General features: G+C 38.5%; 1 protein-coding gene and 1 pseudogene across 2 annotated transcripts in view; one reads left to right on the top strand and one right to left on the bottom strand.

The window, feature by feature from the left end:
- Positions 1–436: 436 nt before the first annotated feature.
- Positions 437–1,578, bottom strand: LOC101704985 (KRR1 small subunit processome component homolog pseudogene; annotated as a pseudogene).
- Positions 1,579–14,048: 12,470 nt separating this feature from the next.
- Positions 14,049–14,714, top strand: part of Capn6 (calpain 6) — a 33,787-nt gene continuing 33,121 nt past the window's right edge. The window contains exon 1 of one of the 2 annotated variants that reach the window (XM_021241628.2): positions 14,049–14,229. The gene's annotated coding sequence lies outside the window, so the exon portion shown is untranslated. The remainder of the gene's footprint in view (positions 14,230–14,714) is intronic. The other variant, XM_004861429.3, reaches the window with a different exon arrangement.

The raw sequence follows: 14,714 nt of genomic DNA, 5'->3' as shown, positions 1-14,714 counted from the left end.
TATCATTAGAGAAGGAGAGAGAAAGCACTGAAAATTTTGCATTATTTTTCTTAAAACCAAATGCTGGGGTAGCATATTTAAAAACTAACCAACAGCTCAGACATTCTTTGAGTTTAATGCATAATTACAATGGTCACATGCACCTCTTAAAACTAAAAAGTAAAAAGTTATTCCTAAAATCATGTGTCAGTAAAACTTGCCTGGAACTTGTTATACAATATACACAGCATGTATACTACTTGGTAGCACAAAATTTCTCAGAACACACATGAAAAATAGAATAATTTATATTTATAAAAAATACTATTTTATGAACAAAACAACTGAAACTCAGAAAAAAGTGATCAGAATATTATAGGACAACTAATGCCCTGTTTCTCAAAATCCTTTACAAAAGGAGGTAGATTCATAAATTTATAGTTCAAGGTCTGGTATGTTACTTTTTTTCCTTTTTCTTTTCATCTGCTTCCAGTTTAAGCTTAACTTCTTCAGCTGTAAGGGCTCCAAGTTTCTTATTCTTTGCTTTCTTAACCTTTTCCTTGATGGTAGCCACATCAATTTTAGTTTCAGTAGAAGCTTCCTTAGGTTTTGCAACTGGCTTTTCTTTAGGTGGAATAAACGCTTTATTTCTTTCCTCTTGTCTCTTACTGATAGCTTCTGCTTGTTTAGCCTTTATTGCTTCCATTTTCTGTCGCTTCTTCTGATTTGCCTTCAAAAAAGTATTCACCAGTAGCCAATTCTTTGTCAATCTGACTTTCTGGCTGTGGTGGTGGGAATGGTGTATACTCTTTCTTACAGTTTTCTTCTTTGGTTCTTTGTGTTTATTCATATTTTTGTGTTTGAACTGTGGCAAAAATCTTTCCCAACTTTGTGATTGTAATTCAGAATCTTTTGCCAACTCTCGTTTAATCATTAAGGTTTTCATATTATAAATTGGATGAATATTCTTCGTGGTATCTAGAACTACTTTTCAAACCTCTTTTAAGCCACTAAAAGGTCTAATGGCTGAAACTGTGTTTCCCTGAACCATAATGTAACAATTTGTTAAGAGTTCCAATGCCTTCAGAGTAGATCCTTTGGGACCAATAAGTCGTTGTCTTCTCTTTACAAATCTTTCTTTATTTCTTACTAGAGAACCTATTTTAATGATGTCATATGCAATATCATCCCGAAGAATTCATACTGCCTGTTCAAATGAAACGCTTCTTGCTAACAGTTTTATTAGATCTCTGGCCCTGATGATGATGTATGGATCAAAAGTCTTCTTTGTAGTACAAACAGTCATGCTGCCCTCAGTCAGGTCCAGGGTTGCATTAATGTGATGTTCATTTAAAGCCTTCTGCACCAAAGGCCAACACTCTTTCAAGTAGGCCTCTCTATATTTAGGGAACAAAGTTGCAAAACTACTCTCCTGCAAGAGTCCTCTGGGATTGTCCTCTTTAGAAAAAGCTGGTTCCTTCCAACCATCAGGAACAGTGAGGAGTTCTGATTCATCTCGGTTCCTGGCTTCGGTTTCTGGCTGCGAAATTCATTTTTCTCAGGTGCTGCAGACGTCCCGTTCTTCGAGGAGGATGCCATTTTCAAACTGCTTCCAGTCCACCATTGTCATTCTTTTACTATTTTAGTGTGAGATTTTGTTTTATTGTTTGATAAAATTAAAAATGGAAAAGAAAGAAATAACCTTTCTACTACATATCAAGTCTCATAAAAATTTTAATGACAATTACATATTCACGTGCAGTTGTAAGAAACAGTAGAGATCCTGTTTTATCTTTTTCTCAGGTTTCCCCAGTGGTGACATTTTGCAAAACTCTAGTGTAATAGCACAACTGGGGTGCTGACCTTGTTACTATTCACCCACATTATTCAGATTTCTCATTTTACTTATACTCATCTCTATGTACATGTTTAATCCTATAGAGTTTTATCATAATAGGTTCAAGTATCCACTAGCACAGCCAAGAAGTAAACAGTGCCACTATCTCAAGGATCCCATGGTGTTCCCTTTTTATAACCACACCTACCTCCCTTCTGCAACCCCTATCCTAAGCCCTTGGCAAATACCAATCTATTCTCCATTCCCAAAACTAGGACATCTGGGATGTTTTCAGTTTGGAGCAATTACAAATATCACCTTCATTTCTGAACATATATTCTCATCAATTCACAGCCACATAAGTGCTTAATAAAGCAAGATTTATGTTTTTAAAGTCATTGAATCTGTATTAGTCAATGGTTATTTTCAGGTTGGAGGCAATATTGTTTAAGGGAAATCAGAAGATTTATAGAGTTGGAAGAAGTATTTTTATTATTTGTGGGAGCAAGAGTTACTGAGCTACATCCCCAGTGTCTTTTAAATTTTTTTATTTTGGGACAGGTTCCCCCTAAATTGCTAAGATACCCAGGCTGGGTTTGAAATTGCAATCCTTCTGCTTCGGCCTCCCAGAGTGCTGGAATTACAGGCATGCACCATCACTCCAGGATGGAAGAATTATTTTTCTATTTCCTTCCTGTGTGGCCTGAGGTTGGTTACTTAACACTCACCCACATATGTTCCCCTGTGGAAAAACAGTACTTCTTCCAGAGTTGTTTTTGTGATGAATAAATGAGATAGCACATGAAGGCTCCCATTGCTTTGGAGCTTTTCATACCATAATTTCTTCTTTCTTGGATCCAATTGAAGACAGAGGAGTCTAAGACAATGAAAATCAGAACTGTAGATTTTTTTAATGGAGTTTTAATACTCCTAAGTTTTTACAACAAGGGAAAAATAGGAAAAGAATGATTATACAAGCAGGCATTATAATTAGCTTAATGAGGCTTCTAAAGACCTCTGGGAGGGAACTGACAAAACTTCTTTTAACTAAATCACATAAGACTTTCTTCTATCCCCCACTCTCTCTCTCAAGGAGGAAAGGGCTTAATTAGTTTAGCAATTCTTTTTTTTCCCCCAAGATCCTCTTAGCTCAATTTTTCACAAATCCAAAATTAGTGGAAAGAAGATGAATGACATTTTACATGGACTGAAAAAATAAATCCCCCCATGTTGAAAATTTTTCTAATTGTTTGTTTTTGGCCCCCTCCCATTTTACCCTCAGACTTAATGACAACTCAAGACTGCCTCCTTCCATTTTTTCCTAATTCTATAAGCCTTTCCAGCTTTCAAAGGGCTATTTATGGATATGCAGCTCTGACAGAGATACTGTAATTTTCTACCAGACTGCCTCATTTCTCAAGTTTTGAAATACCAGAAAATAGTTTTACTTGATTTTCTAAGTGTCTAGGGAGGTGAGGGGGAGTCCATCTCAAGTATCTTGTTAAGTTGCTACTGACTTTCATTCTGAATGTCTATAGAATTCATTGTAAAGCATTTACTCTATACCTACTTGGTTTCTGACCCTATGCTTCACACTGTGGAGAATGCAAAAGTGTAGAAGTCTGAGCTGCTGCCCTAAAGGAGTCTGCAGTCTGAGGAAATAAAAGCATATTTACAAAACATTGGAAAATAATGAGCTAGAACCCTGAGTTATACAATACTAACTCAACGTGAGATGGTTATTCAGGGAGGTTGGATCAACCAAGGAGGAAGAAAGCTTTCTGGAAAAAGGAAGATTGCAGAATCAAAGAATATGCAAGACCTGGATAAATTGAAAGGTGAAAAAGAATAGTCATGGTAAGGGGAAATCTTGAATAAAAATATGGAATTAGGGTTCAATCATGCCAGGCATTAAACATCCACTTAGAATGAATACCTGATCTTTGTCTAGCCCTGAGAAAGGGGACACAAAGTCCAGCTAGACTGATGCCAAGTAGTGCAGAAACTGATTCCTTGGTAGAGAAAGGGTCTTGATGACCAAGCAGAGCAGTACGGATTTGATATAGTCAGAAATTATCAACCATGCTAATCATTTACTTCAGCAACTCAGGACAGAGGTTTCCTTTGACTAGCACTGAGAAAGCAGAGCCCTTTAGATGACAAGGCAGATGAACTGCTTCCCCTGATTAGAGGAGGTTCTACTGAAGGCCCAGTGTGGCATACTTTCATGTTAAGCAGGCCAACAAGGAAGACATTTGACTTGCCCCCTCCCAAAATATTGGATGAACTCCACCCATACTGGTTCCAGGCTATTTGGTTTGGAAGCTGACAGTCCATCCTCTTAGAGGCTTCTGTTCACTCTTTTACTGGCTTTGGGGGATTGTAAATTCAAGAGTCAGGGACTATAGTTAAGCTGACCAAAACCAAATGGCAGTGTCCCACATTGCTGAGCTATATTACACTAATGTACACCTCACCACTATCACTGGAACACCAGGTGCAACTGCCCCTCCCCTGCAAAGGAACTCAGTTTCATAGTCTTGGAAAGAGCCTAAAATAGGGGAAATAATTTGGCTGGGCATAAAGCTGGAAATTAATAGAATTAATCAGAATGTGTAGCACCTTGGAGACAGCAGCTATGAACCTGCTCCACAAATCCTAGGCTATTGGATGAAAATGTTCCTTCTCACTATCACCACAGGCTTTTCAAAGAAGTCAATTTAAGATGAATTAAATGTACCACTTTACACATATAATGGAACAAAAAGTAGTGCAGACTGAACACTACCATGAAATTAAGTGATTGTTGATCTTTAACTCATTGAGGGCTGAGGTCATGTTTCTTATTGCTCACCATTATATGATGAACCAAGAACCTAGCATAGGATCTCACACAAAATAGGAGCTCAGTAAATGCTTGTTGAATGAACAAATGAGTCACAGTAATAATAAGAGCAAGTAACATTTATTGAGCCTTACTTATAGGCCAGACACTGTTCTGTGTACTTTACATGTATTAATTAGCTCATTTAATCCTCAAAACAACTCTCTAAAATAAGCCTATTATCATTCCCACTTTATAGAGCAGGAAAACAAGGATCAGAAAACTGTGCCTTGTCTTAAGATACATAACTAATAAGCAAAATAACTTGAATAGCTTTTAAAGGAAGGCAGGAACACTCCGGTTCTCTCTTGACCATTTATGATCTCCATGTTCATAATGATCCACCAAGTAAACTATGAAGCAGACCCAATATCCTTTATTATTATACATTATTTCCCCTTTCTGGAGTGCCACTTATGCTCAGAAGCCTCCATTACCATCATCAATATATGGAAATATCACTTCTTTCTTCCTATTGGAATTATAGTCATTCTTCAAGATTCCCTTCAAATTTCACCTCTTTGATGAAGCCTACTTTGAATATTATTAAGGGAGAGGAACTCCCTCCCAGTTTGGAGCTAAGATGGCACAGCACTCATTTGGTACCTGAAAGCTACATAGAATTATGGTTAAAAGCCAGACTTCAAAGTCAGGGAAGGTGAGATTTACATACCAGCTCTGCCAATTTGCTAAGAGTGTGACTTTGGGCAAGTTACTTAACCTCCCCATCAAGGAGCGTGATCTTTGAACTAGAAAGAGAATTAAATCCCAAGATAGGTGAAGAGATAATAAAGGAGTACTTAGCAGCCTTCAATGAGTTCAAGTTTCCAGGCCTAGACAAATTACGTCTGAGGCTACTGAGAGAATGTACAGCTGTAATCACAGCACCAGTCTCAGTAAATTTGAGAGAATTATGCCAAAAGGAAGAGATGAGAGATCCAAAGAAACAAGTAAATATCCTAATTTTTAGTAAAACGTGGTGATATTGGAGGGTGCACAACATAGATCTTTGAAACTGATTATGCTATTGATCATTGGCAGAAGTATAAAATGTGGTCATTTTTGAGGCTTTAGAAAGGGAGCAGAAATCAGTAAGGGTAAACCTGAGCTCACTAAAAGCAAGTCATGGCTAACTAAGCCCATTTCCTTTTTGAAAAGGTATCTAGAAGTGGCTGGGGTCGGTGTGTGTGACAAGAATATCATAGCATAAAATGTAAAACATTTGAAAAAGCCTTATATATCCTCATAGAGAAGATGAAAAAACAGGAGCTGGGTGGTAGTTGAAGTTACATGGATTGTTTTGAGTTTGAACATACTTATTAAAAGTGATCATAATAAGGGAAAAACTCTAAGACTATGCTGCAGTATTCTGTATTGTATCCTATCTCATTCAATATTTTTAGCAGTCTGGCTGATCAAATATGCAAGTAAAATATTTGGTGTGGTAGTCTGCATTTTCAAAAAGGGTAATATTGCATTTGAGGGCAAAAACTGGTACTTGAAGGATAAAAAATACTCTTTTTTTATATAGAGAATACAGATATATGTGTAGCACATAAACATGTTTAGAGTACATCTGTGGTATCAAAATGTTTAAGAAATGTAGTCAGTCAGGAGCCTGCCCAGAGAGGAGCTGCACAGGCATGTGGGCTGCCGCCAGAGGCCCACCATTCCATCAGTGAGTGTGTGTAGATCCTGGGGAGCAGATGTGTGGCTCAGACCAGTGTGGCTGCAGGTGTTCCCAGCCAGGGCTCCACCCCAACCCCAGAGAGTTGGGCACACCTGCCCAAGCCAAAGGCCCACCTAGAAAGGTGCTGCATGGGCACACGGGCTTCAGCCAGAGGCTAGCCATACCATCGGCCACAACCAGGGACCTGCCTGGAGAAGAGCTGTACAGGCAGACAAGCAATACCCAGAGGCTCACCCCAATACCATTGATAAGTTCATGGAGACCCTAGCCAAAGCCTGTACAGACAACAGAAACTGGGGTGTACACCCCTCAATGAAAGGTCCTCCCAGACAATAGCTACATAGGGGTCCCAGTGAAAGGAACACCTAGATACCAACTCAAGTGTGCTCAGACCCCAGCCAGAAGCCCACCCAGACAACAGGTCAGCTCAGAGATCCAGAAGACCACCACTCTGAACCCAGTAATTGGTGTACAGGTGAGCAGCAGAGTAAAGGCTGCTTGGTGGCTTGCTGAGAATTCAAGATCAATGGGTGAGCAAAAAATCGCCTCAACAAAGACACAGTAGGCTGCAACTGGTGAAATGAGAAGACACATAAATAAGTCCCAAAACCAGACTTCCAGATCACCCAAGGGAACCCCAAAGTGGAACAAGATGGAACAACCTGATACTCAACCACCTGGACTCCCTGAACTGGTAATAAAAGGGGACTGGGAAAAAATGAAATCAGAAATAATTTCTCAGATAACAGCAGAGTTTGTGCCCATGGTACAAGACATGTTTAATAAATCTAGAGCAGACACAGATAAAAAAAATAGAGGAGCTGAGAAATATAGAATCCCAACATAGGAAACAAATGGAATCCATAAAACAGATGCAAACAGATTTCCAAGAGATTAAAAACTCCACTGAAAGTTTACACAGCACAAGGACCCAATACAAGGATAGAATTCGATATAGTAGATAGGATTGCAATTAATGACCAGGAAAAGAAAAAATTTCTTAAAAATAATAAGAGACCATGAGAAATCAATCCAGAAGCTGCTAGATGATGCAAAGAAGAATATCAGAGTGATTGGAGTCAAGGAAGAAACAGGAGAGAGTCCAGATGACATAAAAAAAAACTGTTCACAGAAGTGATGGCAGTAAGCTTCCCAAATAGGGGAAAAGAACTTGACATACAGATAAGTGAGGCATATAGGACTCCAGCTAACTTTAATAAAAAAAAATCTACACATAGGCATATAATAGTTAGGATTCCAGAAATCCAACAGAAGAATGAAATTCTACAAGCAGTGAGAGAAAAGAAACAAATCACATACAAAGGAAAGCCCATCAGAATCACAGCAGACTTCTCAACACAATCCCTCAAGGCAAGAAGAGCTTGGAGTGATGTATTTCAAGCCCTAAGAGAAAACAGCCTCCAGCCCAGATTGATATACCCTGCAAAACTATCTTTCAAAATTGATGGAGAAATAAGATACTTTCATGGCAAAGAGCACCTGAAGAACTTCACGAATACCAAACCAGCACTCCAAAAAATTTTAAACAATATCCTAGGAAAAGACAATGAGGACCACAACCCCAGGAAGCACAGCAGAATGAATCCATCAGGCACAACAAGAAATTAAATGCAAAGGGGGAGAATCCAACAAAAAGAAAAAGTCATGACAAGGATGAGTCAATATATATCATTTATAGCCATCAATGTTAATGGTCTCAATTCACCAATCAAAAGACATAGACTGGCGGAATGGGTCAAGAAGCAAGATCCAACAATTTGCTGCATAAGAGAAACACAGTTAATTCAAAAAGAAACTCATAGACCAAAAGTTAAAGGGTGGAAAACAATATTCCATGTGACAGGAACCCCCAAAAAGCAGGACCAGCAATCCTCTTTGCAGATCAAGTGGATTTCAAACCAACACAGATTAAGAGAGACAAAGAAGGACACTGCATTCTTGTAGAGGGAACAATCCAAGAGGAAGAGATGAAAATCATAAATATCTATGCACCAAACACTAGTGTACACAACTATATAAAAGAAATACTAATAGACATGAAAAATTATAAAAGCACTAATGCAGTAGTAGTGTGGGACCTCAATACCCCCAAATAGATAGATCATCTAGACCAAAAATAAACAATGAAATACTACAACTCAATCAAACTCTTGAACAAATGAACTTAACAGATGTTTACAGTGTTCCACCCCACAAAATCGGAATACACATTCTTTTCAGCTACACATGGGTCTTTCTCTAAAACGACCACATACTCGCTCATAGAACATGTTTAAGTAAGTGCACAGGAATTGAAGTTATCCCCTGTATATTGTCAGACCATAGTGCAATGAAATTGGAGATCAATAGCAAAAGAAACCGCAAGAATTTCATAAACACATGGAAACTGCACAACACACTTCTGAAAAACCAATGGGTCACATAGGAAATTAAAGAAGAAATCAGACAACTCCTACAAGTAAGTGACAATGCCAATACAACATATCAGAATCTATGGGACACAATGAAAGCAGTCTTAGCAGAGAAATTCATAGCAGTGAATACTTACATTAGGAAAACAGAGTGAGCTCAATTACTCAACCTGATGCTGAGCCTCAAGCTTCTAGAAAAAGAGGAGTAGGACAAACCCAAAGCCCATAGAAGGGAGGAAATTATAAAGATCAGGGCAGAAATCAATGCAATGGAGACTAAGAGAACAATACAAAGAAATCAATGAAGCCAAGAGTTGGTTCTTCGAAAGAATAAACAAAATTGACAAACCCTTAGTGAGCCTTATCAGGAAAAGGAAAGAAAGGCCCAAATCCATGCAATTAGGAATGAAAAGGGTGAAATTACAACAGACCCAGCAGACATCCAGAGGATCATCAATACCTACTTCCAGAACCTATACACCAATAAGATGGACAATACAGGAGAAATGGACAGATTCCTAGATACGTGTGAATTACCAAAGTTGAACAAAGAAGACCTAAAAATTCTAAATGATCCAATATCAATCAATGAAATTGAAAACATAATTAAAAACAACTAAGGAAAGCCTAGGTCCCGATCACTTCACTGCTGAATTCTACAAGACATTTAGAGAGGAACTACTGCCACTAATGTTTAAACTCTTCAATGAATTTGAAAGGGATGCAATACTTCCAAGTTTATTCCTGGAAGCAAGCATCACCTTGATCTTGAAAGCAGAGAAAGACACAATCAAAAAAGAGAACTATAGGCCAATCTTACTAATGAACACAGATGCAAAAATCCTTAATAAGATACTGGCAAATAGAATTCAGAAGATCACAAGAAGATCACACACCCTGACCAAGTGGGATTCATCTCAGGGATGCAGGGACGGTTCAACATATGCAAATCAATCAATGTAACACACTATATCAATAGAGCCAAGGACAAAAACTGCATGATCATTTCAATAGATGCAGAAAAAGCATGTGACAAAATCCAACACACATTTATGATAAAACCCTACAAAAACTGAAATAGATGGACTCTACCTCTATCTGACAAAAGCCATCTATGAAAAACCGACAGCCAATATCATACTAAATTGTCAAAAACTGAAATCCTTCACACTAAAATCAGGAACAAGACAAGGATGTCCACTATCACCACTCTTGTTCAATATAGTTTTGGAAACATTAGCCACAACAATTTGACAAGAGAAAGAAATAAAAGGAATAAAGATAGGAAACAAAGTAGTTAAATTGTCATTATTTGCAGATGACATGGTACTGTATATAGAAGACCCTAAGAACGGAATCAAAAGTCTTCTAGACCTGATAACCAAATTCAGTAAAGTAGCTGGATACAAGGTCAGCACACAAAAATCAATAGCATTTCTGTACACAAAAAACAGACTCACTGAGAGAGAAATGGGGCAATCAATTTCTTTCACAATAGCATCCAAAAAAAATGAAATACCTAGGAATCAACCTAACAAAAGAAATCAAAGACCTCTACTCAGAAAACTATAGCACTCTGAAAAAAAGAGATTGAAGGGGATATCAGAAAATGGAAAGACATCCCTTGCTCCTGGGTAGGAAAAATCAACATAGTGAAAATGGCCAAACTTCCAAAACTGTTATATAGATTCAATGCAATCCCAATTGAAACCCCAGCAGCATACTTCACAGACCTGGAGAAAACAATCCAAAAATTCATTTGGAACAAGAAGAGACCTAGAATAGCAAAAGCAATACTAGGCAATAAAGACAACATAGGGGGTATCACAATCCCCAACTTGAACCTATACTACAAAGCTACTGTAATAAAACAGCATGGTACTGGCAAAGAAACAGACCTGAGGACCAGTGGAACAGATTAGAAGATGCAGAAACATCTCCAGACACACTCAGCCATCTCATCTTCGATAAAGGAGCCAAACACCCTCACTGGAGAAAAGATAACCTCTTTAATAAATGGTGCTGGAAAAATTGGGTTTCAATTTGCCAAAGATTAAAACTAGACCTATATCTCTCACCATGCACTCAACTAAAATTGAAATGGATTAAAGATCTAAATATTAAAATAGAAACTCTGAACCAGTTGGAACAGAGGTTAGGTAGAACCCTTGAAGACATCGGTGTAGGAAAAGATTTTCTGAACAAAACCTCAGTTGCCCGTGAACTAACACAATCAACAAGTAGGATCTCTTCTTATTAAAATGCTTGTGCACAGCAAGAGAAACCACCAAGAGTATGAAGAGACAACCCACAATTTGGGAAAAAATTTTCACCTGCTGTCCCTCAAACAAAGGTCTACTATCTAGAATCTATAAAGAACTTAAAAAAATCAGACTTCCCAAATTTAATGACCCAATCCAAAAACAGTCATCTGAAATGAACAGATATTTCTCAGACAAAGAAGGAGAAATAGCAAATAAACATACGAAAAGTTGTTCAACATCACTGGTCATTCTAGAGATGCAGATGAAAACAACACTGGGATTCCACCTCACCCCAGAAATAATGGCTGCAATCATGCAATCAACCGATAACAAATGCTGGTGGGGCTGTGGGGAAAGAGGAACCCTGCTCCACTGCCGGTGGGAGTGTCGAATGGTGCAACCACTATGGAAATCAGTATTGAGATACCTCAAAGAAGTAGGACCGAAAGTCCCATTTGGCCCAGCTATTCCCCTGCTGGGCATCTTCCCCAAAGAATTAAAAGAATCATACCACAGTGACATATGTGCACCGATGTTCATAACAGCACAATTCATGATAGCTAAAACATAGAAACCACCCAAATACCCATCAACTTGAGATTGGATAAAGAAAATGTGGTGTTTTTTTTTTAATAAAATGGAGTACTACTCAGCTATAAAGAACAAGAAACTAGAGACACTTATAGCTAAGTGGACGCACATTGAGGCCATACTCTTAAGTGAAATAAATAGGACACATGTGTATATACCGAATAGTTTCTCTAGTGTGAGAAACTGAAAGTGTAAATAAGGACTAAAAGATATAATAGATAATGTGAAATAAGAAGAAAAGGTGCAAAGGGCAAGGGGAAATGGGAGGGGTAGGGGAAAAGAAAGAAGGGAATGGAATTAATATGAGAAAAAGAAAAAATGGAAACAAAGTCTTTGTAGATAGGGAGGGTGGAGAAGTTGAAGGGAGGGCAGGGGAATGGGGAAAAAATAGAACCAAGATGGATTATGTAAAGGTGCAAATTTCTAATGATGAATGTCATTATATTGTATACCTTAAATGTACCAATATAATTTTTTAAAAAGGGAATGTAGTCAGAAAAATGTCTAAAAAAGGCTCTTCGGGGGTACAAAAATGTAAACAAATGGGAGTTGAGAAAGGGTATAGATTGAACTAAACAATATAATCATTTCACCGCCCAGAATCTAAGTTAAATTAAAAGTCAATTGTACAAGCATAGAATCAGCCACACAAGTGTAATTCATGCAAGAAACCACAGAAAGTTTTAATTAAGCTACGTGCTACCCACTGAGGAGGTTTATGCTTAAAGCACAACCAGAGTGGCAAAAGATCTGGAAATTATATCCTATGAGAAATGGTTTAAAAGAACTCATAATATTTATCTCAAAGGAATAATGATGGGGTGATCTGATAGATACTCTAAAGTATGGCCATATAAAAGAGGAATTCAAAATAGCTTGTGTGAAATTATTTTTACTTAATGTAAGGAAGATGCCTTTAACTACTGGGAATGCTCAAATATGGAATAAATTCCTTCATGGAAGGATAAGTTTTCCAAATTATCAGGAAGATATTTCTGCACTGATCAGAAAGGTAGATATAGCCACTAGGTCTCCTTCTAATTAGCAGATTTTATGTTTTCTTACTTATTTTAAAGTTATGTAGGTTGAAAAGATGTCTGAAGATGAGCTCAGTCAAAACATTTTCACTTAGTTTCAAAGCCAAAATTCAGGAATATTTGGTTAAGAAATCTCTCATTTTTGAGCCAATTTGGGTACCAATATTTAAAGCCTTAATTCTCCTGGACTCTGGAATGTTGTTTTACCTCCTAACTCTGGCTTGATTTCCATGTTGCTATATAGGGCACAGAGAGAGCTATGGGGAAATGTCAAGACCGAGGATTCAGAGTTTGAGTTCCATGAATCTTCAGGTCTGTTTCATGAAAATATTGGTATTGGGCCAACAAAATGGAGAGCATATTTCCTTTCCTTGTTAGGCTCTACCTTGCTCACTTGTTCTGGTTCTTCCCGTCTCCCTCTCCTCCTCCTTCCTTCCCTCCCTCCCTTCCTTCTCACCATCTCTTAAATCTTCAACTAGCCAGAAGCAGAGTTGTTTCAGGGGTTGGGGCAAAGGGTAGTAATTTCAGGTTCAAAATGAACAGCATGCTCACTGGGAAAGTGGGTGAATAAGATGGGAGCCTTTATAGTTTGTGAACATGAAACTAGGAAAACTATTTGAGATTCACATCCCCAGAATTGTGTCCTGATGAACATCGCAAGATAAAAGGGACGGACCTTGGCTGGGATGTAGCATAGTTTTAGTAGGGGTCTGAACACCCCACTGAAGCCTCTTGGATAGCCTTTCAAAAGCAAACATAATTATTTGCTCTGCTTTTCATATAGTACTGCTGGGCAGAATCTCAGTTGTGCTGCTGCTAGAAGTTAGGCTTTTTACAGCTACCATGGAATCATACTCCACTTGCCTCCTTCTCTCTGTGATTGGCCAAATGTTACCTGCTCTTTCACAAAATGATCTTTTCTTTCCTGAACCCCGTTAGGTGCTCTCTTACCCACACTCACTCACCAAAGTCCTCATCACTATCAGATATTCCCACAAGGGTCATGTCTGCAGCCTAGCTCATATGAACTTTGCCAACATGTTAATATTTTTCTCTGCATGTTGTCTGTCAAGTAATATCCATATCTGTCATATTAACTCTGGGACAGAAGTCAGAAACCTAGCAGATCCTCTCCTTGAAAGTCCTATTTCTCTTTGGAACAGAAAGACCTTTCAAACGTGGCTTTCTGGGTTTTCCAGTTTGCTGGTGGGTGGATCTGGAATGGGCATCCCATCTGCACATCTGGCAGGGGAGCCTTCCAGATTTTCCTCGTGACTCAGGATCAGTTTCTGGGTGGGGCAAAGTCTCCTGAAGTTGTTGCAAGGCGCCTCCCCCTGTGAGTGGAGCTTGGTACAGCTCAAATAGTTTTCAGGTTAAGAAAGCCAGAATCTTTGTTCAGCTGCACTGACTGAACAGACTTAGTGAAGTTACCTGGCTAAGAGCAGTGATAGCAGCAGCAGCAGCAGCAGCAGCAGCAGCAGCAACAGAAGCAGCAGAGCTCCTGAGATAACTCAGGTGAGTAGAGAGGGTATTCATAAACTTAGCCTAGAGTTGTCTTTGCTAGATAACTTAGCATCTAAGAGGGGTGAAGGAACTTCAACTTTGCAGTCAATCAAATTTGTGGCTGTAATTTTATAATCTGTATCAGATGTGTGCATGTTAATTACAGTTTGAAAACTTCAGAAAAAAAAGGAATTTTTGGTTGGTGGCTTTCAGTGTGGGGGGGTAATTGTGGTTATCTGGCAATAAGACCTTGGGAGGCTATTTGGTCAATTCTGTGTGTATGTGGGAGTGTGTGTGTGTTTGTGTGCGTGTGCACACATGCACATGCATACTTTTTGGTAAATACTTGGTAAGTGAAGACAGTTCTGTGACAGGAATGTGAGGCGAGAAAACTGGATGACTGTCAGGGCTTCATTCTAGCTTCAGCTGACCCACAGCTATTGGCAAATTACTGAAAAGCAGGCAAAATCTTGGAGCCACACTTTATGCAAAAGGCC

The sequence above is a fragment of the Heterocephalus glaber genome, unplaced genomic scaffold (genome assembly GCF_053883595.1).
Source record: "Heterocephalus glaber isolate CG9 unplaced genomic scaffold, H.glaber_assembly_v1.0 deba00001613, whole genome shotgun sequence".
NCBI lineage: Eukaryota > Metazoa > Chordata > Mammalia > Rodentia > Bathyergidae > Heterocephalus > Heterocephalus glaber.
This window is presented reverse-complemented; position numbering and strand designations above follow the sequence as displayed.